The following is an 18,670-nucleotide window of genomic DNA, read 5'->3' as shown; positions in this document are numbered from 1 at the left end:
TGTTTTGCGAATAATATGGAGGCTATACATATAAGAGGGCTACACTCAAACAACAAAGCTGCGAGGCTCATTCTGATAGGAACGATTCTAATGATGTGAAATCAAGGGAAGAAAACAACTCAAGGGGAAATTAATTCCAGTCGGTTATTGTCCGCTTGACGAACATCTGTGCTCTGTTGTTCTCCGTAGTTTCATTTATTTACTTTTATCTTCTCTAAATCACGTCTTGCTTGTTTGTCTGTCTGTTCTTTTATTGTTTGTAATATATGCGCACCAAAAACGTCTTGACCTGTTTGTGGCACGTTAAGCAGAATAAATAAATAAATAGCAACCATAAAATAAATAAAAAAGAAAAACTAAGTTAATTTTTATGTTTGTAACCAGAATAGACGTTTTCCAAAAGTCCGTCAAGCAACATTGGCGGTCGCCATTGCTTGTTCACGAAGGGCGTGATTGGATCCGAGTCCTCGACGAGCGCTGACTCGGCGCTCGATCGTGTCCAATACACGATCAGAGTACGTGATCAAGCCATGGCGGACAGGCGTTGGCACGGGCTTTTGAAAAGGGTATATACTGTGTATTATAAGTATCTGCACTCAATGTTACGTGATACTGGCAAAAATGTAGTAGCAAATTTAGAGCGGTATTTTGTTTATCTAAAAAAAAAACAAAAAAAAAAACATAATCAGTGTGGTTGTGTTATTGTGACCAGTTATCACAATTTACCAAAAGAACTTGAGTACTGTTGATTAGTTATTTTAAAAAGCCCCGAGATCTGAAAAGGTTTTCACAAACCTCTATATTTATATTACATACACTCGAGGATCGAAAGAGCCTTGTTTAAAACTCGAATCGCACGGACACTCCTGTATTACTCTGTTGTTATTTATTTTAAAAGACATTATTAAGAACCCTGTTTACACGTACGTGGATAACGTCCCAGGATTTTTTTTTTTTTTTCGCTTCTCAGTGGCATGTGATTCAGTCAAAACATGTTTATGCTACACTTCTATCCAGCAAACATTTTTTACTGCTTTGTTCTGAACATAATGAACAATGACGACGTGATATTCGAAAGAGAAGTTAAACAGATTTCAGGGGTCAAGGCTGGACCTCATGTAAGCGATTGAGCGAGCGACGAGACTGAGATTTCTTACTGTCGCTCGTCGCGTCGCTCGGTTTTTGGATTTCTCGAAGACGTCGCTCATCGCCTTGTTCGCTTGTTCCCGTCGCTTCCACGCGGTTTGCCTCGTCGTGCGACTGACCGAGCGACAGGGAAGCAAGTCGCCATCGCTTGTCTCGTCGCTCACCGAATCGCTTAATGCGGTTTATACTTACAGCTTAGATCAGTCGGAAGTCAGACTTTAGGAGCCGAATCTGAAAATCTGTACAAGATCAGAGCTGAGCGGTCACATACATTATTTCACGAATCGGGCTAAACATTCTACGGACCGGAAAAAAAAAAAGTGAGGGTTAGGGTACAGAGCTAATATTCATTACGTATCACGTGAAAATAAGGTTGCGAGAAAAAAAGAAAAACAAAAAAAAAAAAGGAAAAAAAGAGGTGACCGTCATAATGTCCATAGCCTGAATCACTAAACGTCTGTAGTGCTTTGTTGATCCCAAGAGGATTAAGAGATGATTAAAAACGAACAGCAGAACGTTGTAAAAATAACCAAAAAGATTTTTTTTTAGACGAATGTGCTCTGTTTTGACTGCTCGACGGGTGCCGCGCGAGGGTAACCCAATCCGCCTCGGTTGTCGGAGCCCGCGTATGCCTGCCCTCTGCTCTAAAGGTCGCGGCTCGGCGCCGAGGCGGCGGCCAGCGTAGCACAGGGAATTACAAATACTCTAAATGTAACTGTTTACAAATACGAGGAACTCCAACATCAGCGTCAAGTGTTCGGTGGATGATCGGGTTAGCACCCAGGTGTTCATTGGGCACGGGCTCACCATGCGACGCTGACGTGGTTGAGATCGATTGACCAGTGTCGGGCAGAGGTAGAGGATGCGGACCCCTAGAAAAGCCAGCGAAGGCGGAGGAAAGTAATTTTCGGTGTGAACTTGAGCGATCCACTGCGCTTCGATGGAATCACTTATTCCCTACTTTGTACCAACATCTCATGTATGCGTAGTTCGTAAATTCCTTATATTCGCACTTACTAAGACGTTCAATTAGAGTCAACGTCTGGAAGTCCTGCTTCACCACTACTATTACCCCAAGTGAGCCCCAGCCCCCAGGATCATCGCCTTCAGCCCCGTCGACCACAGAATCCGCAATCCCAGTGTCCCAAACCGGAGGCACGAAACAACATCACGAAAAAAAGAAAACGTTTTTACTAACGTATACCACGGATTCGTAGAAACGTACCAAAGCCGGGGGAAATAAAGGCGCAACAAACATAATAATAAGAAAGAACGCTGAATCTGAGCCACTAAAACTTCGTGATATACTATGAATTCGTTTGAATTCCAAGTGCTCGTTAGATGCTGGCAATAGAACTCGTGTTAAATAAATTAGTTCAATACAAAGAGCACGCAAAGGATTCGAATTATTTTAGCGTAACCTAAAATGCCTACGCCAACCAAGACGAAAAAGGTAAAACAAAACAAAACAGGAAATAACCTGTCGCTTCATCTTAGCTCAAAACCGACTGCTAATATCGTTACATTGCACGCACTCGGCAAAGCGCTTACCGTTAGCGGATGCGCACGAAAAATGCATTACAAACAAGTGAGATCATTAATAGGCTGCGATCAATTATCGCGTAACGGGAAGCCGAGCCCACCCAGACCGTTAACCTTAATAACGGCAATTGCGGGGAATGATTGATCTTCCAGATAGCACCTCTTCTTTGTTTTGCTTTGTTTTTGTATATTCCCTTCTTTCGTCTGTTTGTGGCGAGTCATATCCAATATATAGTCCCTTGCAGTTTTTGTAAAGTGGTACAGGGAGTGGCAAAAGGCAAAGTGGCAAATGACCCCATTTTGAAGACCAGAAGACACCCCCCCCCCCCCCCCCTCTCCCCTCTTCCTCGTCCCCGGGGCATTTGGTGGCGGTTCACCAACACCTTCCGTTCTTTTCAACACCTTCATTTTGAGACTATAGCCTCTAACCCGAGGCAATGTTACAAATAACAGCCACGTCCAGGTATATGAATGCGTTGCTTCAGACGCTTCGAATGAGGAACAGAACGCAAGACACCATAACACGGCCACTCGGTCGATGGAAGACGGCAGCAGACGGCGCGGAAACCATGCACGGAGCCATTATGGCCTTCCTTCCCTGTTCCGATTGCGGAAGGAACTCTGCAATCGGCACCGAGCAGTCGAACAAAAAGATCGATGTCTTCTCAATTTAAATAGACTCAGTGACCGTGACCGCTTGACACGAAGAATGAACGTATATCTGCCTAAAGGAATACTAGTAATCGGAATTTCGACACGACAGTCTGCTCCTTCGACATTTGCCATCTATATATTATATTTACAAACCCTAAATTCAATATTTGTACTTTATAACCGTTACAGTTATACCTCCAAAATTGGGCACCTCTTGCTTTTTTTTATATATATACTTTGTTTTATCATATGCAAGGGCGCATCAAAGGCTATAGAACCCGTTCAAACACGAACACACATGAAAAACGCAAGGTTGCGTTGAATTCACTGCGCTTGACTGAGCTTTACGCTTGACTGGTTTAGCCGATCATAGCTGAAGCACGACAGGATGACAAATGCCGCGAGGTTGCACACTTTTCGCGCTCTTTTATTGCTCGTGGCGCCGGCGGCGCTCTAAATCGTGGTAGCTTAATGGGGCACCAGATGACGTCACGAAAGCCGGATATCCACGCTGTCGGATGTCGCGATCCTGGTGGTTGGCCGTAGAAGTTCCGGCAAAATGCACCGGCAAACGGGAGTGTCGCTGCGATCGCAGCGTCCCAACTCCTGGCTGGCAAAGCTTCCGTGGACTGTCGCACTCGCGTGTGTCGCCGCTAGGATCACCGCGTCACCGCTAGGATCGCGACCGGTGACAGCATGACGCTTCCGTGACGTCATCAGGCGGAAATCGAGGGACCACTTTTTTGGTGACGCGGTAAACACACCAGGGTGAGACGCGTTCCAGGTAATCACCTTCCGCAAACTGCCATCGTTGTCTACTGGGCACGTGCAGTAGCTCTGTTCTGAGGAACATCAGACGACGAGCATGCAAACAGAGCCGAGTGACTCAGTATTCTTTGCTTGTGCGATTAGCGCTGGAGAGGAATCTTCAAATAAAACAGATAGCCTGACCTAAAATTAAAATAAAAGACCTCGCACCAGAAATAACAAGAAAACACCGCGAGAAGGAACAGGTGAGGCGATGAAATCCAAAAAAAAAAAAAAAAAAAGCCTTACGAAACTCTTTTTTTTTTTCGTTTCAGGCCGAACGGGTACACGCCGATCTTGACTTTGACCTTGAGATAGTAGAGCAACGTAGTAAAACGTTTCATCCGTCCACATGATCAGACTAGAGTATCATACAAATTAACACCCATATAATATATCTCTTCCTGGATCTCGAATCGCGTAATAAATCAAACGCTCACCGACAATTACGTTTAATCGACGCGAACGGCAAGCCGTTGGGGCATTTTATCCCCCGTCACATCCGCGATAAGCGTCGAAAGCTGCCGTGCATGCAAATGCCGTGCGTAAGCGTTTAACTGTGTTGCGGCCATTTCGACGCGGAACATTCAGTAAGCGACGAGACCTATCGTTTCACAACGTCACATAAAAAAGTAAATAAAAAATAAAAATTCTATGCAGATATTTTCCTTCATTGACCCCTCGCTGCCCCAATAAGGTCAAAGAGCCTCTTCCGGATAAAAAATTTCCATTTATGTAAGATACAACCAACCAGGATATCACTTTGAGCGTTTAGCAGGCAGAATAGAATAAGACAACAATGACAGTGGTCACTTCCGCTGGAGATTTCATCGGTCGTCAGTCATAATTACCGTGGTCATAACATGCCTCACTGCCCGTAGTAACAGACCAAATTAGCTAGCTTACAAACGCTCTTCGTGATGATGAGTTTATAAGTCACGCGTCCATCGTGGTTTTTATGTTTTACAGTACACTATACATATCCTCGTATAGTGTAGTGCAACGGGGAGTGTCAACAGCTGCCGATGCACCGAAAACAGGTTGCTTTATCGGCCGTGTGACCTATACACACAGATACGGCTCGTCGAAAAGTTTCCGCTGTGCACCGTCAGGCTCGCAACCTCCCGATATCGGTGCCAATCGCGTCTCCTATGGAGCGCGAAATAAGGAAATGCGGGACTGATAATCGCACTTGCTTTCAAAGTTCTGCACTTGCAGTACGGTGCTTGCACGTCGAGTTACTAACTCGGTGGGTCACTGTGTGTGAGCGTTTTGAATGGGGGAACACGATAGAATACTACCTCGCGGCAAATGTAAATTGCTCTCTGTACACCATTTTCACGACAAAAAGCATACAATATAACCAGTAGAGACAACTTGAAAATAAATACTAGATGAGAAATGACAAAAATAATCCCTGGAGAAGGGGAACAAGAGGGACAAGGGACAAACATAAATCTCCAAACACAGCTAGGTGACTGGTGAGCATCCCGGCAATCCTCCAGACTGGCAGACCCAAGGAAAGCTTACACAAGTTCACACTCCAACCGTACTTTGGAGTGTGAACACCTTTAAAAAATCCACGCGTATTCCAAACTTCAACATCGTGCATTGAATCCGCCTTCCTCAGTTTCGAACTTTGACCGCCAGAGAGCGGTAGTTTTTGCTCCACATTTTGATTAATAGCGAGTTCGTTTCACGGCACTCGTGCCCACGCGTGCCCACTCGCAGCGTGGAACGGGTTCGTTTCGGCCGGCACTCCACGAGTGGTTGCACTCTCCGAGTTCGTTTCAGCGCTGACACCCCACGCGTGCATGCACTCGCTGCACCGAGAAAATCGGGAGTGCGCCAAAATGCAATCCCGTCATGCCTCGCTCCGGTGGGGCCGGCGAGGAGCGGGAGCAGACGACGAGGGTTCGTCTGCTACGATGTGTCGCGGAACCGAACGGAACAAAAAGTAGATTTTCTAGTAGAAATCGCGTCCCGCGGGCCACGAAATCAAACGCGAGCTTGAATTGTGAGCGTCTGCTATTTCATGAAGGAAACAATTGACAACCCGTGCTTTAAGTCACTCTGTTGCCGTACAAACGCTGAAATATACCAGTGTGTAAAGAAATGTTCAGAACAAACGTAACAGCGGCCCCCGAGATGTCTATCATCATCCGTGTGCGGGTGGAAAATTTAACATTTGTCGGCAACACTCCCCCAGCAGAAACCTCTGTCTGCCCAATAAGCATCAGAGAAAGCTAAATATGGTAACTTTACCCGAGGATTGGGCAACATCATCATGTTTAACATTTACCTACGTCAGCTAACTTGCCCCGTCGTATTTTGTTCGAGAAAGCTATCGTTCTTGACGCCCTCACCAAGGCTAATTTCTGATCCACCTATAATGACGATCCAAATCGAAAGTCCCAGTTTTGCTGGATATTCCAACAGGCTAGTTTTAACTTTTAAGCCGTACCCTTTCAGTGGTTCACGCATAATACCATGCTCAAGCGGATCAAGCTTCTGCTCGGACAGCATCATCAGTTTTCTTCAGTGTAAACGGTTATAAGAATTGAAAGATCGTAACCAGCTGCTTTGTATAAAACTGGGTGCGGAAATTTACGCCGTCTGTAACTATCTCTACGGCAGCCGAGCTGCTTGAAGTCATCGCAACTATAAACATACAGGTTGCAGCGACCAACGTTTGTAGATAAACGTTGGTAGCCGACTGCATTCTCGCATTCCCACGCATCACTCCGAACAGAAAGGCGCTAGTTTCGGTTTGAACTCGGTACCTTTTCTACAACATAGATGGCGGCAACATCAGTCTTCTGCACTCGGTGCATTTGGCGAGTTCGTTTGAGTCCAGTTTTCCGTGCAACATTCTGTGAGTGCAATGCATTCTGGGAGAGAACTCGAACGGTGCCAGTGCGTGTGAAACGAACTCGCTATAAATTTAAGCTCCGTTTTTCTCCTTCACATCTTTTCCGCTGGGTGGCGTCGCCTCCCTCGGAATTGCAAAACAAAATAAAGCCACAAATATCCTCCCATCGGCCCGACCCAAGATAATCCCCCGCCAAAGTAATTAAATTTAGACGCAAGAGCGAGGAAGACTCGAAAAATAATCCTCGAAAGTTGGCGACTTTGCCTCGACGACGTTGTCTACGAGAGGACGCCACATCAATCAACCAACGACAGCTGAAAAACAACCGCAGCAGACATTCTTTCGACCCTGTCAAGCGGATCACATGAGCACACCGCCATCCCTCCTGGCTTTTGATTAGTTTCGCAAAGTGACTGTGCGTTCTGCAGTCGGCTAGCAACCTTGGAGTGCGGAACGCGTCCAAGGTTTGGACGCGTCCAAGGAACGTGCTACAAACTTGCAGAGTTGCAGAGGGCGAAGGGAGGAATCATACCCTTGGTTCTTAGTTTCTAGGCTGGGGGGCGCAAGCTACCACCATTATAAAGGGTACGGCCGTTAGCCATTCATCTATCCATCCACCCAATTTCGATTGCTTGCTTGACTGGCTCCATGGGATCATATCGTCGGCTGATGTCAGGTATATGCTTCTGAAATTCAGTCTGGCAGCTTTGATCACCATCATCATCCTAGTGCATAGAGTTATTACAATAAACGCTAGAGGCTCAGCTGGCGCTAGTGTCTATGGGACTTCCGGTTGCAAATTGAAGCAGACAGCATGCAGTCTACTTTTCCAGTCTTCCTGTGTATTCCTATGGGAAAACGCGCGTGAATTTTGTCTCGTCGCCGGAAAATAACATTAATAACTTTTGTTATTTCGGTTGTACCGGGTAGTATGTACCTTTATTAATATTGTGAAAGTGTAATTGCTTTAGTTACAGCATTTTTCTTTTACCCCTGAACGATGTTAAACTTCGCTATATTTCAGGCCCAAACCTCTGTTCCATGGCAGCTATGTAAAAACGAGCGACGATTCTAAGCAAAATAACGATAGAAAGGAATCTAGAGTGTGTTCAAAGTTCGCCAGCATTCCGTTGGTGCTTATATATTGCTAATATGCCTCTCCTCTTACCATATGAAAATGACCCCGCCGTGCATCTTTACGAGTGGTTAAAAAAAAACGTTCGAAATGTAAAGAATAAAGTCCGTGGGCTACGAAAGGTGTGTTTTCTTATTATTTCCTCTGTGGGGCAGTTTTTATCGCGCACCTGTCCTCTGGCTTCCCCGTATTTGCAAAGATTTGGAGCGTGCGGGTGATGATTTGAACACAGAACAAGCATCTTCGCACATATTCATGAGCAGAAAGAATAAAGCAGTACTTATTTATTGCAAATCGGACTATATTACGGGACTTTTGATCGTCTGCAAGCACAAGGGTTACTTACCCAGTGTTACTGCGTAGTTCTTGCCGTCTCTCTTGGTTTTCCACATGTCGTTCGTTCGTTTGGCACGTATATCCCCCATGTTGGAAAGCGTTAACGCTTTCCAACATGTTCCGTGTTCGCGCTAACAGTGTCCGACAGTGCACATAAATACACGTACGAAGCGGTTTTAACACCATTTTTAATGCCGCGAATTTCAAATAAAAATGCTGTAACTGACCAATTATTTCGTCTGTGTGACTGAGAAATGTTCCAATGTGCCTAGTACGTACAAATTATTCGTGATATTTGCTCTTATAATCGAGCGCAGAGAGAAAATGCACTCGCTTTTTCCCATAGAAATGCATTACCGGAAGTCATTTTCTGACTGCTTGCTGTCTGCTTCAATTTGCAACAGCACACTAGCGCCAGCTGAGCCTCTAGCGTTTATTGTAATAACTCTATGTCCCAGTGTATGGCATCTGTGCTAAACTAATGTCGGCCTTCTTGAGACTGATGAAGGACGGTGTTGAAGATGCTACCGGGCGGAGGTAGTATATTGTATGAAGCATGTACGTTCGAGACGTCAGTACAATCCGACACACGAATTCGGTAGAAAGGCTGCGCAAACGTTTATTTCGGAATGTGCCCCAGTCGATCTCTTGAGACAAGTTTGACTCTAAAGCATTCTGACAGCTGAAATATAATTAAGGCGCTAATGGGTCGCCGCTTTGTACTGCTCAGTTCTTATGTTCACATCATCGAAACTGAAACAAATCAAGAATTATAAGATGATCGAAGAGCCAATTCTGATCTGCGATTGACGTGCGAAAGTGACGGTGCCTGGTGAAATGCAGCTTCATAACTGCCATTAGTTTGGCGAAAGTGAAACTGCTTTTATGAACCACCAGATGGCACTGCACAGAGGGAATCGCCGCATAAATACATACATACATACGGTCTATTGTAGTAAGCTGGATCGCGGATAGTGGCTTGTCTTGCTGGTGTCGAGCGGCACCACCGGCAGCCATCGCTTGACACAAGGTAACGGGTATAGGAGTGTATGGAAGAAACTGGAAAAACCGCAATGTCTTACCTTGGTGGGTTGTTCTCGAAGATGAAACTTTTATCGCGTTTTCCGGGAATAACAGTTAATATTGTGGGAGCAAATATCAAAAGCATTAGAATACCGATTCCTTCTTTCAAACAAATATTTTGTGGTCGAGGGTTGCGACCTTGTTGAGTGTAAATTGTAATGCGGTTCAATAAGACAAGGGATGCAGAGAGTCAATGTGGAGTCGTTCGTGATGTCGAAGTCATAAGAGCTTAGCAGACGACAAGTTAGAGGGCCTTTAATGGTGACATCATTTCAAGCGCATGTACAGAGTGCTTCTGGTGCAAACTTTTGCTGCAGTGAGGGTTTCTGAGACGAACTAAAACTCGGAGCATTCCGTTCATTTGTTGAACGGATAATTTATTTAGCAACTGAAGCAATTGACGCCGACACGGTCGGTGGTGCTCCGACACAGTTAATTTTTTTAATCGGCGTTCGAACGCATGACGAATACGGATTAGATTTCCAAATACCCGATATAAAGCTCGCAGCGCATCATAAAATACTGGCCTTCGAGCAGCGCGTAGAAGATTCAATATTCCTACTTTCGTGTGTTTCTGCCATAGATTTGCGTGTCTGGTGTCAAGCAATGGCCGCCGGTGGTGCCACCGAGGGGCTCCCGGTCCGCGATCCAACCTACAATAGAGACCAGAGGTCGCAAACTGGCCCCAAGGTTCGAGCTTGACCAGGCTCAACTGTTTCAAACCTCTAACGCGAAGTTCGATAAAAGTTCGGCTGAAATTCGACGCTTTGTGCGCATGCGCGACAATTAAAAAAAAAAAAACATGCCGACGCCACTTGACGGAGATAAAGTTCAGTATGTGTTGGGTATATTGTTTAACTGCTTTACATTAATAAACAAGCCAAAGCATGTAAAGTATGCATTTTTGCTCTTATTTTATGTAAGCATTGGTAATCATTTTATCAAATATAAAAAAACTGCTTTATAGGGCTTTTTTTTTTTTTCTTCTGAAAATAAAGAAATTATTTATAAAAGTCGAACAGCACTGTCTATTCGCGACTCCAGCAAAACGGACGCCGCCAAGCGGGAAAACCGGGAACCAGCCGGTCCAGGTCGCTCCGCGCCCCTCCGCGTCTCTGGTGGCTTTCGCGGACACCTGTTGTCGGCGCGGTGGCGAACAATGTAAATTAACGAAAATCCGATTTTTTTTTCTTTTTAAGGTTTCCTGAGTGTACATTAAGTTGGTGAAACCTCAGTAGTTTGCCTCCTTCCATCAGGTGTTTGAAAGCCCGTTTACTCCACAACACACGGTCGTGTGCTTTCGATTTCTTGGGTGGAAAGGAATCACGGAAAAACGTTTTGATTTCTTGTCTGTCTTGAATCACATTCAAAGTGACGACTACTTGGTAATTGATAAGTGTTTCTTTATAAGGATGTAGAACAGTGGACTAAGGACGACAGACGAGATGTTTCATTGGAGGGGAACACCAATGTTGCAGTCAATTGAATGGGAAGGTTCAATAGCTGCTTTTCTTAAGTTTGGTTGTGCTCGATTAGCTCCAAGTTTAAGCCACCCACGCCGGCCGGTGCGTTGGCTATTCATGTTGGCTGCTTTTCGCCGAAAAAGCCTCTGGACCACATTGAAGGCGTTGGGCGAATTTCGCAATTACTTTATTTAGGAAAACCTGCTCGCTGCATATGATTATTGAGGAAATTATCTGCTTTCAAAAGGTGGGGGACGCGTCTCGCAAAGTTAGAAGCTGCCACGGCATTAGGATCTATCGCGCCTCCAATATTTACATTATACCCCCGTCGAAGCCACAGCAATATACGTCTACGTTGCTCAGGTTGACCGGCCACAAAAAAATACTAATTTTATCCGTTCAGGATTCGAAGTCAAGTTCAATGCAGAGAGGTTCTGCGTGAATCTCCGATGAAGACTCTCCTCAGTTTGTCCGCATTTGTCTCCGTGCTGCCGGCTAGAACCATTTGGCTATGTTTAAGCATAGTATCTCTCTGTCTGTCTAATATACTTTTATTCAGCAGGTCACCTGATAGCTAGTCAACTAAGTTCATATTTCAGTTAGAAGTATATACTAATATCGCTTTAGCGGGACCATAGTACGTAATAAAATACATAACCCACTCGTCAAAATGACTTGATTCCTACTAAAACCTTAATTGAAATACGAGTATCAGCTGCTTACTGAAGAGCCAGCGAGTTAACATGCCCCTTAGCCCAAGAAGCGCGTGCTTAATTTTCGTAATTTTCCTGCAGCCTGTGTTGTTGACCGAGCAGACGACTGGAGCTGTTTCTTAAATGCGGATACGCACAAAAGCTCGATTTCTCGGACAGATAAGTAGCATGGTCGAGGCATGCGAGCTAGCTAAAAATTAATCTAGGTGGAACAATTCTGTAGCCATCGCCGCTTTCCTTAGATGATCAAAACTCATTAGAGTCCATTACCGTTTTTCCGGAGCCCATAGTTTCGGTTTTGAACGAAGTCTCCGAAACGAAAGTTTGACATGAAAAGAACAAAAAAACACCGGCAAAACAAAACTATGCTCGGCAAGTTTATGTGCACCGGCTACTCTTAACCGTCTCAGTTCAAATGCCTATAAAATTCGGCATTAAACAAAAGGAAATATGTTAAATTGAATGCGCCACCGGTTCAGGCGGCCCGGCCGAGCCGACGCGACCTGGACCCAGCCGCCATGTTTGTTTGGTGGTGGCGCCCCCTATAGGTCGCTGGAGTCGCGAATAAGCCGAACTTATGGACAGGCTGAGACAGCCTGTCAATTCCTAACTTTTTGGCACAGGCTTGGAGCCTGCGTGAAACCTGAGGAAAATATGGGATGTTACCTTTGGGGGATCACGCAACACTGCCCGATCCATTCATCCGTCATTCTGACGATATCCCACACTGCCTGGAGAGAGTTACAAAAAGCTTGAAGGGGAAGGAAAATTAGCTTTGAAGGGAGAGAAAAGCAGTCATAATTTCGGTTCTTTTTTCAGTTCTAGGCTAGGTGGTGCAAGCCACCGCCCATTACAAAGGGCAAAACCGTTGACATCCATCCATCCAGCCACCCATTCATCCATCCATACATCCATTAGTCGCATTTTACCAAAAGTTAGAAGGCTCGCCGGCACCAGTCGAATCTCGTGTTCGATAAAAGTTCGCAACATTCCTGCAGTGCCAGTGTGTGCCGTTGAGTTCTCGTTCACATTTCCTGACCTTTGTGAGTAGAACGACTGAACTTCGAAGACCCTTTTTTCTAGAAAGCGGTAAAGCGTATTTTATGTTTTTTTTTTATATTAAACAATTTATTATTTTTTAATATGTGGAAAAACGCTCAAAGCTGTGTTTTACTGATCAGCATATAGAGAAACCTCGCGCTCAAAAATGCGTAGTCACAATAATAACGTAGGCTACATAACGCCTAATCAACAATATTTTTTCATTTTTTTTTTCAGAAAACTGACAAAAGCTTCAGTATTTCTCGTGGGAATCTGGGCGCCATTACCGCGAACAGATATTATATAGGGAGATATGAAAGCTTTTCCGATAAAGGAACCACGCTTTCACGGAATAATGCAACGCAGCGCGATAGGGCATTGTAAAACGCATTACAGTGACAAAACAAGTGTATACCCACCAGCAACTGGCTATTCAAATTGTCATTAGATATGTGGTTCCTCAGTCGAGCTATGTCGGCTCTAGAAAAGTGTTCCAGAACGTAGCTGTAATGCTTTTGAACTGACTTTCTTGGAGTGAGGAAACAGAATGAACTCTGAGTTTAGGAAAGGATATGCTGCACTTTGACGTCATTGCAATTACACCAATCCTGGTTTCCGCTCTAAAGCCCGGGTCACGCTGCTTATACATCATACAAAAGACAGTCTGCCAGACATCATTCACCGCAATATCCCTCGTTCGAATGCCGCATGCAATTTTCTCCTCGAACTCCTTGCCATGCGGCATTCGAAGCAAGGATCTCGCGGTAACTTGCGTTGGGCAGTGGAGGTTTACAGCAGAGAATCCGATGCTAAAAATAAACTAAAATAATACAAACTCTAACTTTAAAAAAAAAAAAAAAACATAAAGAGTGACACATTTTTAACGCTTTCGTTCTTTTAAATGTAAATTTCCAGTGAGTGCTTAGTTCACGTAAAACGAAAAAAAAAAAAAAAGGATATTGTAAATTGTTTGTATATTCAAAGTATGGTTTACGTGCTGCCGACGTGCTATAGGGCGTGTGCGATCTGAAGGATGCAGCAGCTTATCTCAGAACCTCGAACCTTCGTACCTGCCAAGTCGCTCGCTCCTTATGCTAGAGGACAATGAAGAGCAAGGTGACGTGTCCCAGCGCGTGTGATGTCACTACCGATATATCGACCCCTTCGGCCGTCGAAAAAACAATATGCCGGCCCATCAACACACACACACACACTCCAAGACATGAGTGTGTTTTTGGCACAGGGTATTAGCTCGCGAGGGACACATTTAGTTGTTTGTAAACAGCACAGCGTTGATACTGAGTCATAGTAAAAATGGCATTATTCACACTCAAGTCTCCTCGAAGCGGTTGAGCTGAATTCCTTATTCATTTATATATATATAATTGTGTATTTTGATGATGATTTCCTTACGTCATGTCCCTCATTTAAATTGTTCTTAGCTTTTTTGTATACTTTTTTTTTTTTTTGCAGAATCGGAACTATTTATATAAAAATTAATGCCCTTGTTTGAATCTACTAAATTCGCTTAAATCCCCCCCCCCCCTTTTTTTTTATGCCCCGAGTGCTTTTAGGGGAGTGGAGAGAAATGAACAAATAAATATGCAATTTCATGCTTTATATTTAGGATTCCGTGATTTGGGACTTTATTTCACGTGAAATTCGGAGGGCTTAAGACTTTATTTTTCGCTGGGGATTCGGTGTTTATCGGAGTTTGTTTTTGTTAAATTCCCGATTCATTGAAATTTGGAGTTTATTCTACTGGCTAAAATTTAAAAATTCCAAAACAAAATAGACAAGGTCCGGGTACCATGACCCGTTGTCCCGAAGGAACCTCGCGACGTGCTAAAAACCAAACCGCTTTTTGTCAGTAGTTCTAAATTTCAAAGGAAACTGAAGTGTAATCTCCTCAGGACCACTGACATTGTGCTCTTATAAAGTTTAGCTGTAAAACTCCGTCTTTTTTTGGTGTTTATTTGTTGCTGTGATCTTGACATTGGGAGTTTTGCGGATAAATCCGAATCGACGGAAAATTTACCGGCAAGTGTTTTTTTCCGATTATTTTTTTCAGGTTTATCCGAAACCACGAAACCCTATAAATTGTATTATACCACAATGAAACGGGCAATGCATTTAACAACACAAGGCAATCTTTTTTTCTCCCTCTCTTAAAAGTGAAGCGGTAATTATTAGCAGTGACGGGTCCCCTTCCTAGTTATAAAGCCCCTCAAACCAAGCTACAAGTTCAGAAAACGTACAATAACGCAATAAAATACCCTCAGAAAATAAATTTACAGGCAAACAAACGAACCCTTAGCAAATGTTGAGCACAACTCCGTAAAAATGAACCCCGTTTTCGCACACTTGATCGCGTATTCCCCGTGTCATGTCGATACAGTGTTGACAGTTGAAGTGATGCCCCACCCCTCTCCGGCAATGACCGCCAACTCCGTTCGTCAAAAGTAACCTTGGCTTACCCGCACAACTCGGACTCCAATCCTTTTTGCGCACGGCGGTATCCCACGATGCCGGCGATATTTATCCGAACGACGACCACGGCGTGGGGGGTGTGGCGGGGACAGCGTCCGTCAAACACATCACGGGTGTACGTACGAACGGGCTGGCCGAGTTCCAGCGAGGTGCACAAACGAACAACACGTATATTCACCGCCCCGCGAGCGAACGCCGGCAGCAAGCAACACACACGACGAAAGGAATCCCCCAGCGAGGCGTCGGCGTCGTCTCGTCGTCGTCGGCTCTCGCAGCCTACCGCACGCGGCAACGTGCACGGGATAACTGACTGACTGGAAACGGGAGAAGAAAAAAAAAAAAAAGAACGAACATCAAAGATGCCTTTCTCCCTCCTCCTCCTTTGAGCGCGCACCAACTTGGCCTTTTTGCTTGGCTGCCGCAGCTGCCGCGAGCCGCAGAGCAGTGATCATTGAATCACGCCGTGATGGAAAGAAGGAAGAAAACGAGAGAGAGAGAGAAAAGGTGCTAGTGCGCATGTGCGGAAGAGCCGTCGCGTAACATACGCAGCGGCGGCGGCGGCGGCGGCGGAATCGTTTGGTGCCGCTTTTGGGCAGACGACACAGACGGGAATTATCAAAGCAACGCAACATCACGCGCAACTGGAACCAGATGATCTAACTTTTTGTTGTTGTTGTTGTTAAAGGAGCGCAGAGTGGCATATGTGCGGATGAAATCAAGGTTCTACGATGTTTATCGTCATCTGAACATTTTTCTTTGAATGTTTTAACACATGCTTCGCTGCATTTGCGTGTGGTGACTTGCAAAACACTCTTGCATGGTATGGGATAATATCTTCCCTGACCAACTTACAACTCATTTTTGCCTCGAAACGAGTCCAAAGATTAGCGTGGGAGACAAATTCATTTTGAACTTCCCTTCCTCTGATGGTTGCGTTCTTCTCATTCAAACTAATTCAGCAAAATAGAAAGCAGACGGAAATGAAACTCGGAACCTCCCAGATCCAACCAAAGCGAATCACTGAGGTAACTGAAAATCCGTAAAGGTGCGATATATTGGAGTAGCATCTTCTCGCACAGGACCGCGGCATTTGCAGCGATGTAGATGTCACGTAAATAACAACAAAACGAAACACAATACCAAAAAACAAGTTTTTCTCGTCTTAGAAATAAAAAAAAAACAGAAACGTAAGTAAAGAGTTCGGCGCATACGCACACTGCTTACGGTAATATTTTTTTTTTCCGCAAAAAATAAATTACGCGTCACCGAACATCAGGAGCGATCGTCTGAAAAGTCCAAAAAGAAAATGGCTGCCGGCGGAGCTCTCGAATACATGAAGCTGAATGGGCGCCAGTTACGGAAAACGGCCGAAAACGGGCTTCATTTTCCAGCTGAAATGAAAAAAAAAAAAAAAAAAAAAAAATCGATTATAAATTTTGAATGAGATAACGGTCAGTTCTGAATCTTTAATATATGGTTGGGACTGCTAGCGCTACATTTGGCCGGAAAATGTGCGTTTGACAAAGCCCAATTTATTTTTCGGCAAAAAATGAAAAAGAAAAATTATATTTTATTTATTTGGGGCGGGGGAAAAGGGGGGGGGGGGGGCACGTTGCATTTATTTAATCTAGTTTCTCGATTTTCTCAAAAATACTGTAGAATTATCATTAAGTGGGTGCCCCAAAAACTAGTCGAGTCACACTAAACTGAAAAACCTGCGCTTAACGTTAATTGTAGATTTTAGTTGGAACCTCCACCTTGTGTCCTTATACAGGTAGTGTTTTCAAATTATACTTTTAAAGCACAAAAAAAAGTTACCTTATGACTTTTTTTTTTTTTTTCTTTTTTGCATTTCTAGAAGGGTGCGTTGCTATGAGCAACGAGATCTGAAGCCAGGAGGATATTATTCGTCCTATAAACTATCTGAAAGCGCGCAAAATAACAATGGCGTAAAGCCATTCCTCAAGGTCGCTGCACGCCAGTCCGAAATGTGTGGCAACACGATGAACGAGTGAATGGGCAGCCATGTTTGTTTGCTCGCTCAACGGTTCGGCACGCCGTTATGTAACTATACAGTGTAACTTCATTTTACTTTTTTTCCCCAAACAATAACGCAGAAGACAAAAAAACACACACACAAAAGAAACACAAACACGCTAAACTGGAGCACAAACGAAACGGGTGAATAGCTGCGAGCGTATACGTAGGTTTTGTCAGACTCCGACGCTTTACCTCCTCCTACTGCACGCCTAACAGCGTTTAGGCTAACGTGGCGAAGCATGAACGGCTGTTGTTATTTTTTTCAGCGCAGCAGACGGCCAAGCGTTCCTAGCGGACGACTTCAACACGGCGCCGTTATGAAACGCATCACCGTGCCAGACGCGTGCGATGCACTAGATTTTTTTTTTTTTTTTTTTCTGTAGCGTGAATTTTGAAGGGAGCAAAAAGTGTATTTTACACAAATACACAAACCAAGATCTGGATTCCTGCAGCCCAGGAAACTCCAGAGCGGTCCCTTCGTAAACAATGAATCCGTCTTCAATAGGAGAACACTCGTCGTGTCACGCTGGGGAAGTGTGTATACAGCAGCGCCAGATAGCAAGCGCGTAGATAAGAGGCACTGAAATAGAAGCCACCAGTCGTGTATCACGTGCGATACTCAGCGTGCGAATATGTCAAAGAACTCTGTAAAAAGAAAAAAAAAGAAGGACAGGCCAGAAACATTCCAGATTTCTCAATTTATCTGCGTTGCGTTGTTTTCGAACGCCATAACAGACAAGAGTTTACGACTTCGTCGATCCTTTTCGATTGTTCTCTCGTCCCTTTGTCATTAGAGGGGGCTAAAAAAGGACATGTTTCCCAAGAAAGCAAGTTCTTGCCCATTGTTACTTCAGTGCCCAACCCACCGGACAGCGGGTTCTAGCGTCTACATGTGTGTGCAAGATTTAGAAAGGGCTGCATCTTTACCGGATCGCTACAAATCGGAATCGGTGCAGCCGAGGGAGAGCGAGTCGTCTGCTTCCCGCGCAGGAGTGGCGGTGACGCCGAAACAACGCCGAGCTTCGATTGGCTTTGATTGAGAGGAGAGCGGGTGGACCTCAATGCTAGATTTGCCTTGACGTCTAGCCACTATTTTTATCCATTAGCCAATCAGAGCTCACCTTTGTACAAGAGGTATATATATATATATATATACAGGGTGTTTCTCGAAAGGTGGACAAATTCGATATTGCGAAAAGTACGCATCGCGCCAAAAGAAGGCTTGTGTCGTTTTGGTCCTATACTGCTTCAGAAAATTATTAAAGCTCGGATAATTAAGGTGTTAATTATTTTCGCGTATTTGTTTTAATATTGAGTTTAAGGGCATGGTTTTAAGTGGAAACTTGCT

At 44.5% G+C, this 18,670-nt stretch overlaps 1 protein-coding gene across 2 annotated transcripts in view; it reads right to left on the bottom strand.

Annotated features, from left to right (window-relative positions):
- The window catches only part of LOC115315704 (SH2 domain-containing protein 4A), a 131,365-nt gene extending 115,770 nt beyond the window's left edge, over window positions 1-15,595 (bottom strand). Inside the window, exon 1 of one of the 2 annotated variants that reach the window (XM_029974982.4) lies at window positions 15,270-15,595. The gene's annotated coding sequence lies outside the window, so the exon portion shown is untranslated. The remainder of the gene's footprint in view (window positions 1-15,269) is intronic. The other variant, XM_029974980.4, reaches the window with a different exon arrangement.
- Window positions 15,596-18,670: the final 3,075 nt, after the last annotated feature.

Source organism: Ixodes scapularis, unplaced genomic scaffold (assembly GCF_016920785.2).
Source record: "Ixodes scapularis isolate PalLabHiFi unplaced genomic scaffold, ASM1692078v2 PGA_scaffold3__209_contigs__length_174095766, whole genome shotgun sequence".
NCBI classification, from domain to species: Eukaryota; Metazoa; Arthropoda; class Arachnida; order Ixodida; family Ixodidae; genus Ixodes; species Ixodes scapularis.
This window is presented reverse-complemented; position numbering and strand designations above follow the sequence as displayed.